Here is a 13,237-nt window from a genome sequence, read left to right on the forward strand (position 1 = left end):
CTTAACTATACTGCTCAGGGTATTTTTCTGAACCCGAGAGATGTAGTTAAGCCAATTTAATTTTTTGGCATAGATCAGGCCTCCGTATATGGCAGGCAAAGAAAGACCCTCTGCTTCCATGCCCCCCTCGGTACATTTTTCATGAAAGAGTGAACGCTGGCTCACCCCAGGCCAGTCAGTTCTGCAACAAACTGAACTTTGTGTGGGTGGGGGAGGAGGAAAGGAACCTACTTTATTAGACAGAAAAGGGAAATATTAGTTCACATTTTATTATTTTGTTTTGTATTGTAAACAATTTGTTTCCATCATTCGTTTCTCGTGGAATTTCTCTTAAATAAACCTTTTTTTGTTTCATTACAAAAGTTGTATGTTATACAGTAGTGGTGGTTTAAGGTAAAACTGGTAAACTGGGGTACACCACTCCTTTGGGAGCAGAGAAACCAGGATTTCTGTGAAGAGCCAGTGTCAGGGGCTGGGTATCACAAGAGAACACTTCAAGGGCACTCAGGGACTTAGCACACCTATTGTTAACCTCAAGGCGAAGACAGGGCTGGCACAGTTTGGAGGAGGAGTGCTTGAGTGGCTGACAGGCTAGTGATGTTAAGGAACTAATACCCTGTCACCAGGGTGGATAACAAAATGATGATTTTAAAAAATGGATTATTTTATTTTGTTCAAATCATAGTAAGTCCCTGGAAAAATCATGGAGCAGGTCCTCAAAGAATCAATCCTGAAGCACTTAGAGGAGAGGAAAGTGATCAGGAACAGTCAGCATGGATTCACCAAGGGAAGGTCATGCCTGACTAATCTAATCGCCTTTTATGATGAGATTACTGGTTCTGTGGATGAAGGGAAAGCAGTGGATGTATTGTTTCTTGACTTTAGCAAAGCTTTGACACGGTCTCCCACAGCATTCTTGTCAGCAAGTTAAGGAAGTATGGGCTGGATGAATGCACTATAAGGTGGGTAGAAAGCTGGCTAGATTGTCGGGCTCAACGGGTAGTGATCAATGGCTCCATGTCTAGTTGGCAGCCGGTGTCAAGTGGAGTGCCCCAGGGGTCGGTCCTGGGGCCCGTTTTGTTCAATATCTTCATAAATGATCTGGAGGATGGTGTGGATTGCACTCTCAGCAAATTTGCGGATGATACTAAACTGGGAGGAGTGGTAGATACGCTGGAGGGGAGGGATAGGATACAGAAGGACCTAGACAAATTGGAGGATTGGGCCAAAAGAAATCTAATGAGGTTCAATAAGGATAAGTGCAGGGTCCTGCACTTAGGATGGAAGAATCCAATGCACCGCTACAGACTAGGGACCGAATGGCTCGGCAGCAGTTCTGCGGAAAAGGACCTAGGGGTGACAGTGGACGAGAAGCTGGATATGAGTCAGCAGTGTGCCCTTGTTGCCAAGAAGGCCAATGGCATTTTGGGATGTATAAGTAGGGGCATAGCGAGCAGATCGAGGGACGTGATCGTTCCCCTCTATTCGACACTGGTGAGGCCTCATCTGGAGTACTGTGTCCAGTTTTGGGCCCCACACTACAGGAAGGATGTGGATAAATTGGAAAGAGTACAACGAAGGGCAACGAAAATGATTAGGGGTCTAGAGCACATGACTTATGAGGAGAGGCTGAGGGAGCTGGGATTGTTTAGTCTGCAGAAGAGAAGAATGAGGGGGGATTTGATAGCTGCTTTCAACTACCTGAAAGGGGGTTTCAAAGAGGATGGCTCTAGACTGTTCTCAATGGTAGCAGATGACAGAACGAGGAGTAATGGTCTCAAGTTGCAATGGGGGAGGTTTAGATTGGATATTAGGAAAAACTTTTTCACTAAGAGGGTGGTGAAACACTGGAATGCGTTACCTATGGAGGTGGTAGAATCTCCTTCCTTAGAGGTTTTAAGGTCAGGCTTGACAAAGCCCTGGCTGGGATGATTTAACTGGGACTTGGTCCTGCTTTGAGCAGGGGGTTGGACTAGATGACCTTCTGGGGTCCCTTCCAACCCTGATATTCTATGATTCTATGATTCTAAGTCTTTCAATTACAAAAGACATCTGTTTAAAATGAAAGAGGAATATAATGCAATATATGTCAAGGTCTAAACTTATAATAATCTCTTAAATCATTTAAATAAAAATGCTGAATCCATCCTCTATCAAAACTTGAGTTTCATATACAAAGAATCAGGGAAAAACATTTGACTTTTGAGGTCAAGCTTTACAAACATGGCACAGTAGATCATGGTCTGTATTAAGAACTTGATCTTCTGGGGGACCCAGGGGCTGTGCTAGTGAGTGCAGCACACTGGCAAAGTCCTCACAGGGGTTGGGACCTGGCCTCCGAGTCCAGGAGACACCATCATGTAACTCACGGGAACCATTTGCTCAGTTGAAATCAGTTTAATTCACGGATAATAGTTAATCCCTCTGTTTAATAAATCATTTAGTTGTAAAAGTGAAACATGGTTTGATGAGACGTTTATGTATCCGAAACGTTTAAAGTGGTTTGGTTTAATAAAAATAAATTGTATATTCTTTTCTGTGTTTAAATTCCAGTTACCATCCTAGTGCAGCTTGACACAAATCATGAGCAAAAAGTGAATTTTCTAGTATAAAAGCAATACATCATTCACCATTTTCTAACTTATTAAAAGTCCACAATTAATAAGAATCTGAAAATATTAAGCTATATAATTGCTTGCTTATATATATATAGCATATCCTTCTAGGTAGCAAAAAAGATGTACCAAATCTGGTATGAAGGCTCTATTTAGCTGTGAATCCAAGTGAAAATACACCTTTCTTTAGAAAATAACTGAAGCACAAATGGAAACATTGATTACAACCAATGATCTAAATCAAGGCTTTCCACTTGGTGATTTACATCAATCCACAGTGCCAGCCACCACAGGCAAGACTCTTGCTCAGGGGAGGCAAGGTCTTTCTTCCGATCCAGCAAACAGAAAGGACCTTCTATCCAAGGCAGGCTCCAACACTTGGGGAAGGGCTGGAAAGATTTTGGATTATTAAGACTCCATAAGTTCTAACAGAATCCAAATGTGTGACTCCTGGTATGTTTAGTGTGTGTTTAAATCTGTTTATTGTTTTTAAATGTGATGAACACACTGTTGAGCAAACACCTTCCTTTTCCAACATGGAGTTTTCCCACCTACATTTCAGCTCAAGCGTCATCCTTCCTGCTCCCCTTGCCCATTCCCAGTCTTACAGAGAACTTTGAAATCCCACTCACCCAGGCAAATGTGAACTTCGGATGGGTGCGTAAGCTGCAGGCCATTGAAAGTACAGGGAGGCAGAGAGGAGCCCAGGGGAAGAAAGCATTCACAGAAAAGCATGAGGTGGATTTTTGCAGATTTTAAGGCCAGATGGGATCATTATGACAGTCTGTTCTGACCTCCTGCACATCAAAGGCCAGAGAATCTCTCCCAGTTACTTCTACATCAAACCCATAACTACTGTTTGGATTAAAGTATCTCTTTTAGAACAGGATCCTGTCTTGGTTTAAAGACTTCAAGAGATGGAGAATCCATCAAATCCCTAGATAAGTATATGGATTCCAAGGCCAGAAAGAATAATTAATTGTGATCATCTAGTTTGACCTCTTGTATAACACAGGACACAGAACTTCCCCACAACAATTCCTAGTGGAGAGCATGGGGCAGGGTATTTTTCACCCTGGCTAGCCGATTTACTCCTTGGGTTCGTATTTTTATGTTGGATACGTTTTTCAAGTCCTGCTCAGCCCCCACATGGACAATCTGATGTTAAATCCCAGAGCGCAGCCATGGCTGTGAAAAAGACAGCCTTACCTCTTACCACTACAGCTTGATGCAAAGAAGTGTCAGGCCTACAAATCCCACCCAACTCCTGCCCACTCCATTTCTAACCTAGGGGATAAGCTGCAGCATCCCGACCACCTCAGAACATAACTTTAATGGAAAACCCCAATATCTGCTGGCAAGCCTGTTTGCCAGAAGCTGGGAATGAGTGACAGGGGATGGATCACTTGAGGGTTAACTGTGCTGTTCATTCCCTCTGGGGCACCTGGCATTGGCCACTGCTGGAAGACAGCACTGAGCTAGATAGACCCTTGGTCTGACCCAGTAGGGTCGTTCTTATGTTCAAACAGACGATATTTATACTACAGAAGCATGACACAACAGGGACAGTAGTCATTGGGAGTATGAAGCAATACGTGCAGAGGACACACACATAAAGGAGACTTACCTTAGAGAGAAAGACAAAAGGGAATGCAGTCCACTTGGATGGGTCCAACCATCAAAACACTACAACAAAAGAAAAAGTGCAATCAGCCTTTAACTGCTTAAAAAGACACAAGCAACCAGAACCGGCCACCAAGTTGCCCTTCCAGTTTCTGCAGCTTTACTATTACATTTCTTTAAACACAGGAAAGTGCATCTCTCCCCCTCTTGCTATGATAGATGAAAGCTAACAGGGATGCTGGCTGACTACACAGAGGAAACAAGACTGATTAGACAAAGTGCAGGCTTTCAATTATATGGTAGCTTGAGGTGTTACCTGCAACATAGCAGATAAAACATTTGTACAGAGAGGTTATTTGTAGTGCAGTACAACTGAGGTCAGTGCCCCGCTGTGCCGAATGCTGTAAGCGCACATAGGAACGGTTTGCCTGCACTGCAGCTGGGAGGTTTAGTTCTCAGTCTGGGTAGACGTACAGGCGCTAACTCTGATCAAGCGAGCATGCTAGAAATAGCAGCGTGGCCACAGTGGTGCAGGCAGCGGCTCAGGCTAGCCACCTGAATACAATCCTGTCAGATATGTGTACACGGACGGCTAACCCAAGCTAGGAAGTACCCCTCCCAGCTGCCGTGACTAATGCTATGTCTACACTGGCAACTGAACAACAAAACTTGTGTCTTTGAGAGGTGTTGAACCCCCTCACCGCCCGAAAGACAAAAGCTTTGCCACGACAAGCACCAGTGTGAACAGTGCTTTGTTGGTGGGAGAGCGCTCCTGCCGACAGCACAAATGCCACTTGTTGGGGTGGAAGTTTTCTGTCGGCAGGAGAGCCGACAAACAGCGGCTACACTGTACGGCTGTAGCGACACAGCCATGTCGCTCAAAGCTGCGTAGTGTACATAGCCTAAGAGACAATCCCTGCTCCAGAGACCTGAACATAGACAAGACAAAGCATGGGAGCAGACCAATATTTTGTTTCAGGATTTGTAATGCCACCCAGAGAGAAGAGGTGGTCCAGTGGTCAGATCACTAGCTTAGCACTTGAGAGAGCTGGATTCAATTCCCTACTCCACCACAGACTTCCTATGTGACTTTGGGCAAGTCCCTTCGTGCCTCAGTTCCCCCATCTGTAAAATGAGGATCATAGCACTGCCTTGCCTCACAGGGATGTTATGAAGGAAAAAAAAAAATACATTCAAGATTGTGAGCAGTTCAGATACTACAGTGATGGTGGCCAGCTAAGTACCTGAGATAGCTAGATCCTCACCCATCACTGGAGTACCTTATCCCCATTTTGTAGATGGGGAAACTGAGGAACAGAGAGTATGTCTACCTTGCAGCTTGGATGTGCGATTCCCAGCTCAGGTACACAGACTCGCGTTGGGTCAGCTCAAGCTAGCACGCTAAAAACAGCTGTATGGAAGTTGTGACATAGACGGCAGCTCAGGCTAGCTACCTAAACTCGGACCCAGGGGGTTGGGCAGGCTTGGACTCGGGTGGCACTTACATGTTTGAAGCGTTGGACCCATTAATTCACGTTTCTTGACTAGCTCTACACCAACATATGACAGTGCTTGGAAGATACCCAACTAAAACAAGGATCTTGCACATACCAGCCCAATAATCTAGGCTGTATGGAAGGAGACTCGCACAGTTTTACATAACCCCAGCCAATAACCTTCAACACAAATGAAGGGTGACGGGAGGAGAAAAGGTTTTAGATTCGATATGAAAAGGGTAGAATCTCCATAGCAAACACAAGTAACGATGGGGTATTAATACTATATGTACACCTCCACAAAAGCACCTCCTTAGAATACTGCTTTAAATATGTACAATTTCCCCACAATACAAAAGGAAGTCTAGAGAGCCCACCTCCTCCAACCGGAGACACTGAAATACACCAACACCGAGACCTATTCACTCCAGGTCTCCAGTGTAACTCCTGGATCGGAGGCCTAACCTGCACAAGTCAAGAACTGAAGTGAGCTAGGAACAAGAGATATATCAGAAGACAGGCAAAACTAAAGAGAAAGGAGAGCGTGCCACCAGAAAAGTCAACCTAAAATGTCTGTGTTTTGAAGTCAGGCTCTGCTGCTCCCCAATGAATTCCCCCACAAACAGGGATCAAGACCACAGATCTTTGCAGGCGCTACCAACAAATGAAGTGAGTGTGTGTGTATGAGGGAATCATTAAAAATACAGTAATTCTTGGTGCATTTCCTGACAGAAACAGAAAAGCAGGGTAGATAAAAATCAATGATTTAAAAAAAAATGGAATTTTTTTGATAAAATGCTTTTTGAGGAAAAAATCTATTTTAAGATACATCAAAGATATCTCATCATGGAATAGGGATTATAAATTCTAATTCTATAGTATGAGACAATATAGTCATGTAATGTTTAAGAAAAGTTTTGTAAATGAGTTCCAATAGTTCATGGATTAGGGACCCAATTTTATGGGATTCCAGGGGCTTCTGTATAGATTTAGGTTAATCTTTCGGTCTACCCAATGGGTCTCAGTGCTCAGACTAGAAGATACCATCAGAGATGCTTAGTTTTGCAGTTCTCAAACCGTGGATGTGTGTCCCCAGCGATAATTGTTTTTAAATAAATAAAACCATTTTCTCACTAGAAGGGAAACCTATAATGGCAGCAGGCCGTAAAAGAGACCCAGTTTGGGAATAAGAACCATTCAAGAAATATATGTTTGCTGATGATGTTTTAAAGAAAAGTCACACTGGTGAAGGTCACTTAAAGACTTGGATTCAGAGACTGTTGAAATGATAATCTCACTTTTAACAGCAGTAGCTTCTTGTGCCAATGTAGAAAAAATATTTTCTTCTTTTGGACTAAATCAATTTGATTTAAATCAAATCCACCCTGCAGAAAAGAAGTTTGCCAAGCACTGTAATTAAAAATCATGCTAGGAAGAGAGATAACAGGTAAGCCAGCCTGCCACTTTCTCAGGGACTTTTTGGCATCTCTGATGTGCTCACCATCTGGAGAAATGGTGAGGGGCAATCCGTACATAAGCCTCAGGTGAATGACAGATGCACCTTCAGAAGTGGAGCAGCTCAAAGCAAGGCCAGACAGCTTAACAAACAGATTAAATTGGAGCTATTCAAGAAAACATGGGAGCCTCCCAGACCGTGGACAACCACAGGAGAAGCTTGGATAACATCTGTCTATTTGTGTCCATGCACATACTCCAGGAAATTCATACCCAACACCACTCACATCCCCCTCACAGGCAACAGTTGCACAATCCACAACACTTGCACACACACCAAGCCACCCCAGGCTCCCCAGCATCTGCCCCGCAGCTGGTGGGAGAAAAGCTGACAGCCCCTTGCTCTCAGGGCACAGCTGCCTGGCGGGGAGATGCCAGCAGGAAGCTTCCCCGCTTCTTCCTGCGGCCACGGGGAAGGTCAGACACTTGCTGCCCAAGACTGGCACCGAGGACTCCTCTGTCCTGAGGCACCTGCAGGGCAGGGCTGGAGCAGCGGTTTAGCTCTGCGAGCAAGGTCCTGTACCGAGCACAGGAGAGACAGACAGCAGGGAGCCACCCGTCTTGGGACGGGTAAGTAGACTCCCTTCAGATCAAGCGTCCCCTCAGCCGCCCTCATCATCATCCTCCCAGCTCCCCCTCTCCCCTCAGCTCCCCCCAAGTCACCATCCTCTCAGCACCTCCTCTCCCCGCTAATCACCATCCCCCCAGCTTCCCCCTCCCCTCAGCTCCCCCCTCCTCCAGCACCTCCTCAGCTCCCCCCAGGACACCGTCCCCCCAGCTTCCCCCTCCCCTCAGCTCCCCCCTCCTCCAGCACCTCCTCAGCTCCCCCCAGGACACCGTCCCCCCAGCTTCCCCCTCCCCTCAGCTCCCCCCTCCTCCAGCACCTCCTCAGCTCCCCCCAGGACACCGTCCCCCCAGCTTCCCCCTCCCCTCAGCACTCCCTCTTCCTCCAAGTCACCATCCCCCAGCTTCCCCCTCCCCAGCTCCCCCCACGTCACCGTCCCCCAGCTCCCCCCACGTCATCGTCCCCCCAGCTTCCCCCTCCCCCTGGTCACCATCCTCCCAGCTCCCCCTCTCCCCTCAGCTCCCCCCAAGTCACCATCCTCTCAGCACCTCCTCTCCCCACTAATCACCATCCCCCCAGCTTCCCCCTCCCCTCAGCTCCCCCCTTCTCCAGCACCTCCTCAGCTCCCCCCAGGACACCGTCCCCCCAGCTTCCCCCTCCCCTCAGCTCCCCCCTCCTCCAGCACCTCCTCAGCTCCCCCCACGACACCGTCCCCCCAGCTTCCCCCTCCCCTCAGCTTCCCCCTCCACACCCCTCAAGTCACCGTCCCCCCCAGCTCCCCCCCTTCCCCCAGCTCCCCCCACGTCATCGTCCCCCCAGCTTCCCCCTCCCCCTGGTCACCATCCTCCCAGCTCCCCCCAAGTCACCATCCTCTCAGCACCTCCTCTCCCCGCTAATCACCATCCCCCCAGCTTCCCCCTCCCCTCAGCTCCCCCCTCCTCCAGCACCTCCTCAGCTCCCCCCAGGACACCGTCCCCCCAGCTTCCCCCTCCCCTCAGCTCCCCCCTCCTCCAGCACCTCCTCAGCTCCCCCCAGGACACCGTCCCCCCAGCTTCCCCCTCCCCTCAGCTTCCCCCTCCACACCCCTCAAGTCACCGTCCCCCCCAGCTCCCCCCCTTCCCCCAGCTCCCCCCACGTCATCGTCCCCCCCAGCTTCCCCCTCCCCCTGGTCACCATCCTCCCAGCTCCCCCTCTCCCCTCAGCTCCCCCCAAGTCACCATCCTCTCAGCACCTCCTCTCCCCACTAATCACCATCCCCCCAGCTTCCCCCTCCCCTCAGCTCCCCCCTCCTCCAGCACCTCCTCAGCTCCCCCCAAGACACCGTCCCCCCCAGCTTCCCCCTCCCCTCAGCACTCCCTCTTCCTCCAAGTCACCATCCCCCAGCTTCCCCCTCCCCAGCTCCCCCCACGTCACCGTCCCCCCAGCTCCCCCCCTTCCCCCAGCTCCCCCCACGTCATCGTCCCCCAGCTTCCCCCTCCCCCTGGTCACCATCCCCCCAGCTCCCCCCAAGTCACCATCCCCTCAGCACCTCCTCTCCCCGCTAATCACCATCCCCCAGCTTCCCCCTCCCCTCAGCTCCCCCCTCCTCCAGCACCTCCTCAGCTCCCCCCAGGACACCCGCCCCCCCAGCTCTCCCCCTCCCTCCCTCCCCCTCCTCCAGCACCTCCTCAGCTCCCCCCAGGACACCGTCCCCCCAGCTTCCCCCTCCCCTCCGCTCCCCCCTCCTCCAGCACCTCCTCAGCTCCCCCCAGGACACCGTCCCCCCAGCTTCCCCCTCCCCTCCGCTCCCCCCTCCTCCAGCACCTCCTCAGCTCCCCCCAGGACACCGTCCCCCCAGCTTCCCCCTCCCCTCAGCACTCCCTCTTCCTCCAAGTCACCATCCCCCAGCTTCCCCCTCCCCAGCTCCCCCCACGTCACCGTCCCCCCAGCTCCCCCCCTTCCCCCAGCTCCCCCCACGTCATCGTCCCCCCAGCTTCCCCCTCCCCCTGGTCACCATCCCCCCAGCTCCCCCCAAGTCACCATCCTCTCAGCACCTCCTCTCCCCGCTAATCACCATCCCCCAGCTTCCCCCTCCCCTCAGCTCCCCCCTCTTCCAGCACCTCCTCAGCTCCCCCCAGGACACCGTCCCCCCAGCTTCCCCCTCCCCTCAGCTCCCCCCTCCTCCAGCACCTCCTCAGCTCCCCCCAGGACACCGTCCCCCCAGCTTCCCCCTCCCCTCAGCTCCCCCCTCCTCCAGCACCTCCTCAGCTCCCCCCAGGACACCGTCCCCCCAGCTTCCCCCTCCCCTCAGCTCCCCCCTCCTCCAGCACCTCCTCAGCTCCCCCCAGGACACCGTCCCCCCAGCTTCCCCCTCCCCTCAGCACTCCCTCTTCCTCCAAGTCACCATCCCCCAGCTTCCCCCTCCCCAGCTCCCCCCCCGTCACCGTCCCCCCAGCTCCCCCCCTTCCCCCAGCTCCCCCCACGTCATCGTCCCCCCAGCTTCCCCCTCCCCCTGGTCACCATCCCCCCAGCTCCCCCCAAGTCACCATCCTCTCAGCACCTCCTCTCCCCGCTAATCACCATCCCCCAGCTTCCCCCTCCTCCAGCACCTCCTCAGCTCCCCCCAGGACACCGTCCCCCCAGCTTCCCCCTCCCCTCAGCTTCCCCCTCCACACCCCTCAAGTCACCGTCCCCCCCAGCTCCCCCCTTCCCCCAGCTCCCCCCACGTCATCGTCCCCCCCAGCTTCCCCCTCCTCCTGGTCACCATCCTCCCAGCTCCCCCTCTCCCCTCAGCTCCCCCCAAGTCACCATCCTCTCAGCACCTCCTCTCCCCGCTAATCACCATCCCCCCAGCTTCCCCCTCCCCTCAGCTCCCCCCTCCTCCAGCACCTCCTCAGCTCCCCCCAGGACACCGTCCCCCCCAGCTTCCCCCTCCCCTCAGCTCCCCCCTCCTCCAGCACCTCCTCAGCTCCCCCCAGGACACCGTCCCCCCAGCTTCCCCCCTCCCCTCAGCTTCCCCCTCCACACCCCTCAAGTCACCGTCCCCCCCAGCTCCCCCCCTTCCCCCAGCTCCCCCCACGTCATCGTCCCCCCAGCTTCCCCCTCCCCTCAGCACTCCCTCTTCCTCCAAGTCACCATCCCCAGCTTCCCCCTCCCCAGCTCCCCCCACGTCACCGTCCCCCCAGCTCCCCCCCTTCCCCAGCTCCCCCCACGTCATCGTCCCCCCAGCTTCCCCCTCCCCCTGGTCACCATCCCCCCAGCTCCCCCCAAGTCACCATCCTCTCAGCACCTCCTCTCCCCGCTAATCACCATCCCCCCAGCTTCCCCCTCCCCTCAGCTCCCCCCTCCTCCAGCACCTCCTCAGCTCCCCCCAGGACACCGTCCCCCCCAGCTTCCCCCTCCCCTCAGCTCCCCCCTCCTCCAGCACCCCCCACGTCATCGTCCCCCCAGCTTCCCCCTCCCCTCAGCTTCCCCCTCCACACCCCTCAAGTCACCGTCCCCCCCAGCTCCCCCCCTTCCCCCAGCTCCCCCCACGTCATCGTCCCCCCAGCTTCCCCCTCCCCTCAGCACTCCCTCTTCCTCCAAGTCACCATCCCCCAGCTTCCCCCTCCCAGCTCCCCCCACGTCACCGTCCCCCAGCTCCCCCCCTTCCCCCAGCTCCCCCCACGTCATCGTCCCCCCAGCTTCCCCCTCCCCCTGGTCACCATCCCCCCAGCTCCCCCCAAGTCACCATCCTCTCAGCACCTCCTCTCCCCGCTAATCACCATCCCCCCAGCTTCCCCCTCCCCTCAGCTCCCCCCTCCTCCAGCACCTCCTCAGCTCCCCCCAGGACACCGTCCCCCCCAGCTTCCCCCTCCCCTCAGCTCCCCCCTCCTCCAGCACCTCCTCAGCTCCCCCCAGGACACCGTCCCCCCAGCTTCCCCCTCCCCTCAGCTTCCCCCTCCACACCCCTCAAGTCACCGTCCCCCCAGCTCCCCCCCTTCCCCCAGCTCCCCCCACGTCATCGTCCCCCCAGCTTCCCCCTCCCCTCAGCACTCCCTCTTCCTCCAAGTCACCATCCCCCAGCTTCCCCCCCCAGCTCCCCCCACGTCACCGTCCCCCCAGCTCCCCCCCTTCCCCCAGCTCCCCCCACGTCATCGTCCCCCCAGCTTCCCCCTCCCCCTGGTCACCATCCCCCCAGCTCCCCCCAAGTCACCATCCTCTCAGCACCTCCTCTCCCCGCTAATCACCATCCCCCCAGCTTCCCCCTCCCCTCAGCTCCCCCCTCCTCCAGCACCTCCTCAGCTCCCCCCAGGACACCGTCCCCCCCCAGCTTCCCCCTCCCCTCAGCTCCCCCCTCCTCCAGCACCTCCTCAGCTCCCCCCAGGACACCGTCCCCCCAGCTTCCCCCTCCCCTCAGCTTCCCCCTCCACACCCCTCAAGTCACCGTCCCCCCCAGCTCCCCCCCTTCCCCCAGCTCCCCCCACGTCATCGTCCCCCCAGCTTCCCCCTCCCCTCAGCACTCCCTCTTCCTCCAAGTCACCATCCCCCAGCTTCCCCCTCCCCAGCTCCCCCCACGTCACCGTCCCCCCAGCTCCCCCCCTTCCCCCAGCTCCCCCTGGTCCCCCCTCCCCCTGGTCACCATCCCCCCAGCTCCCCCCAAGTCACCATCCTCTCAGCACCTCCTCTCCCCGCTAATCACCATCCCCCCAGCTTCCCCCTCCCCTCAGCTCCCCCCTCCTCCAGCACCTCCTCAGCTCCCCCCAGGACACCGTCCCCCCAGCTTCCCCCTCCTCCAGCACCTCCTCAGCTCCCCCCAGGACACCGTCCCCCCAGCTTCCCCCTCCCCTCAGCTCCCCCCCTCCTCCAGCACCTCCTCAGCTCCCCCCAGGACACCGTCCCCCCAGCTCCCCCTCCCCTCAGCTTCCCCCTCCACACCCCTCAAGTCACCGTCCCCCCCAGCTCCCCCCCCTTCCCCCAGCTCCCCCCACGTCATCGTCCCCCCAGCTTCCCCCTCCCCCTGGTCACCATCCCCCCAGCTCCCCCCAAGTCACCATCCTCTCAGCACCTCCTCTCCCCGCTAATCACCATCCCCCAGCTTCCCCCTCCCCTCAGCTCCCCCCTCCTCCAGCACCTCCTCAGCTCCCCCCAGGACACCGTCCCCCCAGCTCCCCCTCTCCCCGCTCACCACCCCCCCCAGCTCCCCCCCAGCCCCCTGTGGCCCCAGCTCCCCCGGTCACCGCGTGGCCGGGCGAGTCCCCTCCGCACCCCCAGTACGGCAGCCCCGCCCGCCGCCGCCGCCGCCAGGGCAGGCCCCGGCCCCCCTTTACCGTATTCCCTCGAAGCAGCGGGGCGGCCGGTGCCCCGTGACTCCCCCCTTGACCCCTGCGCCACAGCGCGGCCCTCACCGATTCAAACAGCTGCGCCGCCCCCCCATGCCCCCCTCACTATTGGCTGCAGGCCGC

The 13,237-nt window shown here is 55.3% G+C and overlaps 1 protein-coding gene across 6 annotated transcripts in view; it reads right to left on the reverse strand.

Annotated features, from left to right (window-relative positions):
• NUMA1 (nuclear mitotic apparatus protein 1) overlaps positions 1 to 13,226 on the reverse strand; it is a 66,180-nt gene extending 52,954 nt beyond the window's left edge. For 2 of the 6 annotated variants that reach the window (XM_038390430.2, XM_038390405.2), the window contains exons 1-2: positions 13,103 to 13,224; positions 4,243 to 4,301 (exon numbers count right to left, since the gene is read on the reverse strand). The gene's annotated coding sequence lies outside the window, so the exon portion shown is untranslated. Of the gene's footprint in view, positions 1 to 4,242; positions 4,302 to 13,102 lie in introns of all 6 variants that reach the window. The other 4 variants (XM_038390378.2, XM_038390386.2, XM_043503989.1 and 1 more) reach the window with 4 other exon arrangements.
• Between the last annotated feature and the right edge of the window lie 11 nt (positions 13,227 to 13,237).

Source organism: Dermochelys coriacea, chromosome 1 (assembly GCF_009764565.3).
Source record: "Dermochelys coriacea isolate rDerCor1 chromosome 1, rDerCor1.pri.v4, whole genome shotgun sequence".
Taxonomy (NCBI): domain Eukaryota; kingdom Metazoa; phylum Chordata; order Testudines; family Dermochelyidae; genus Dermochelys; species Dermochelys coriacea.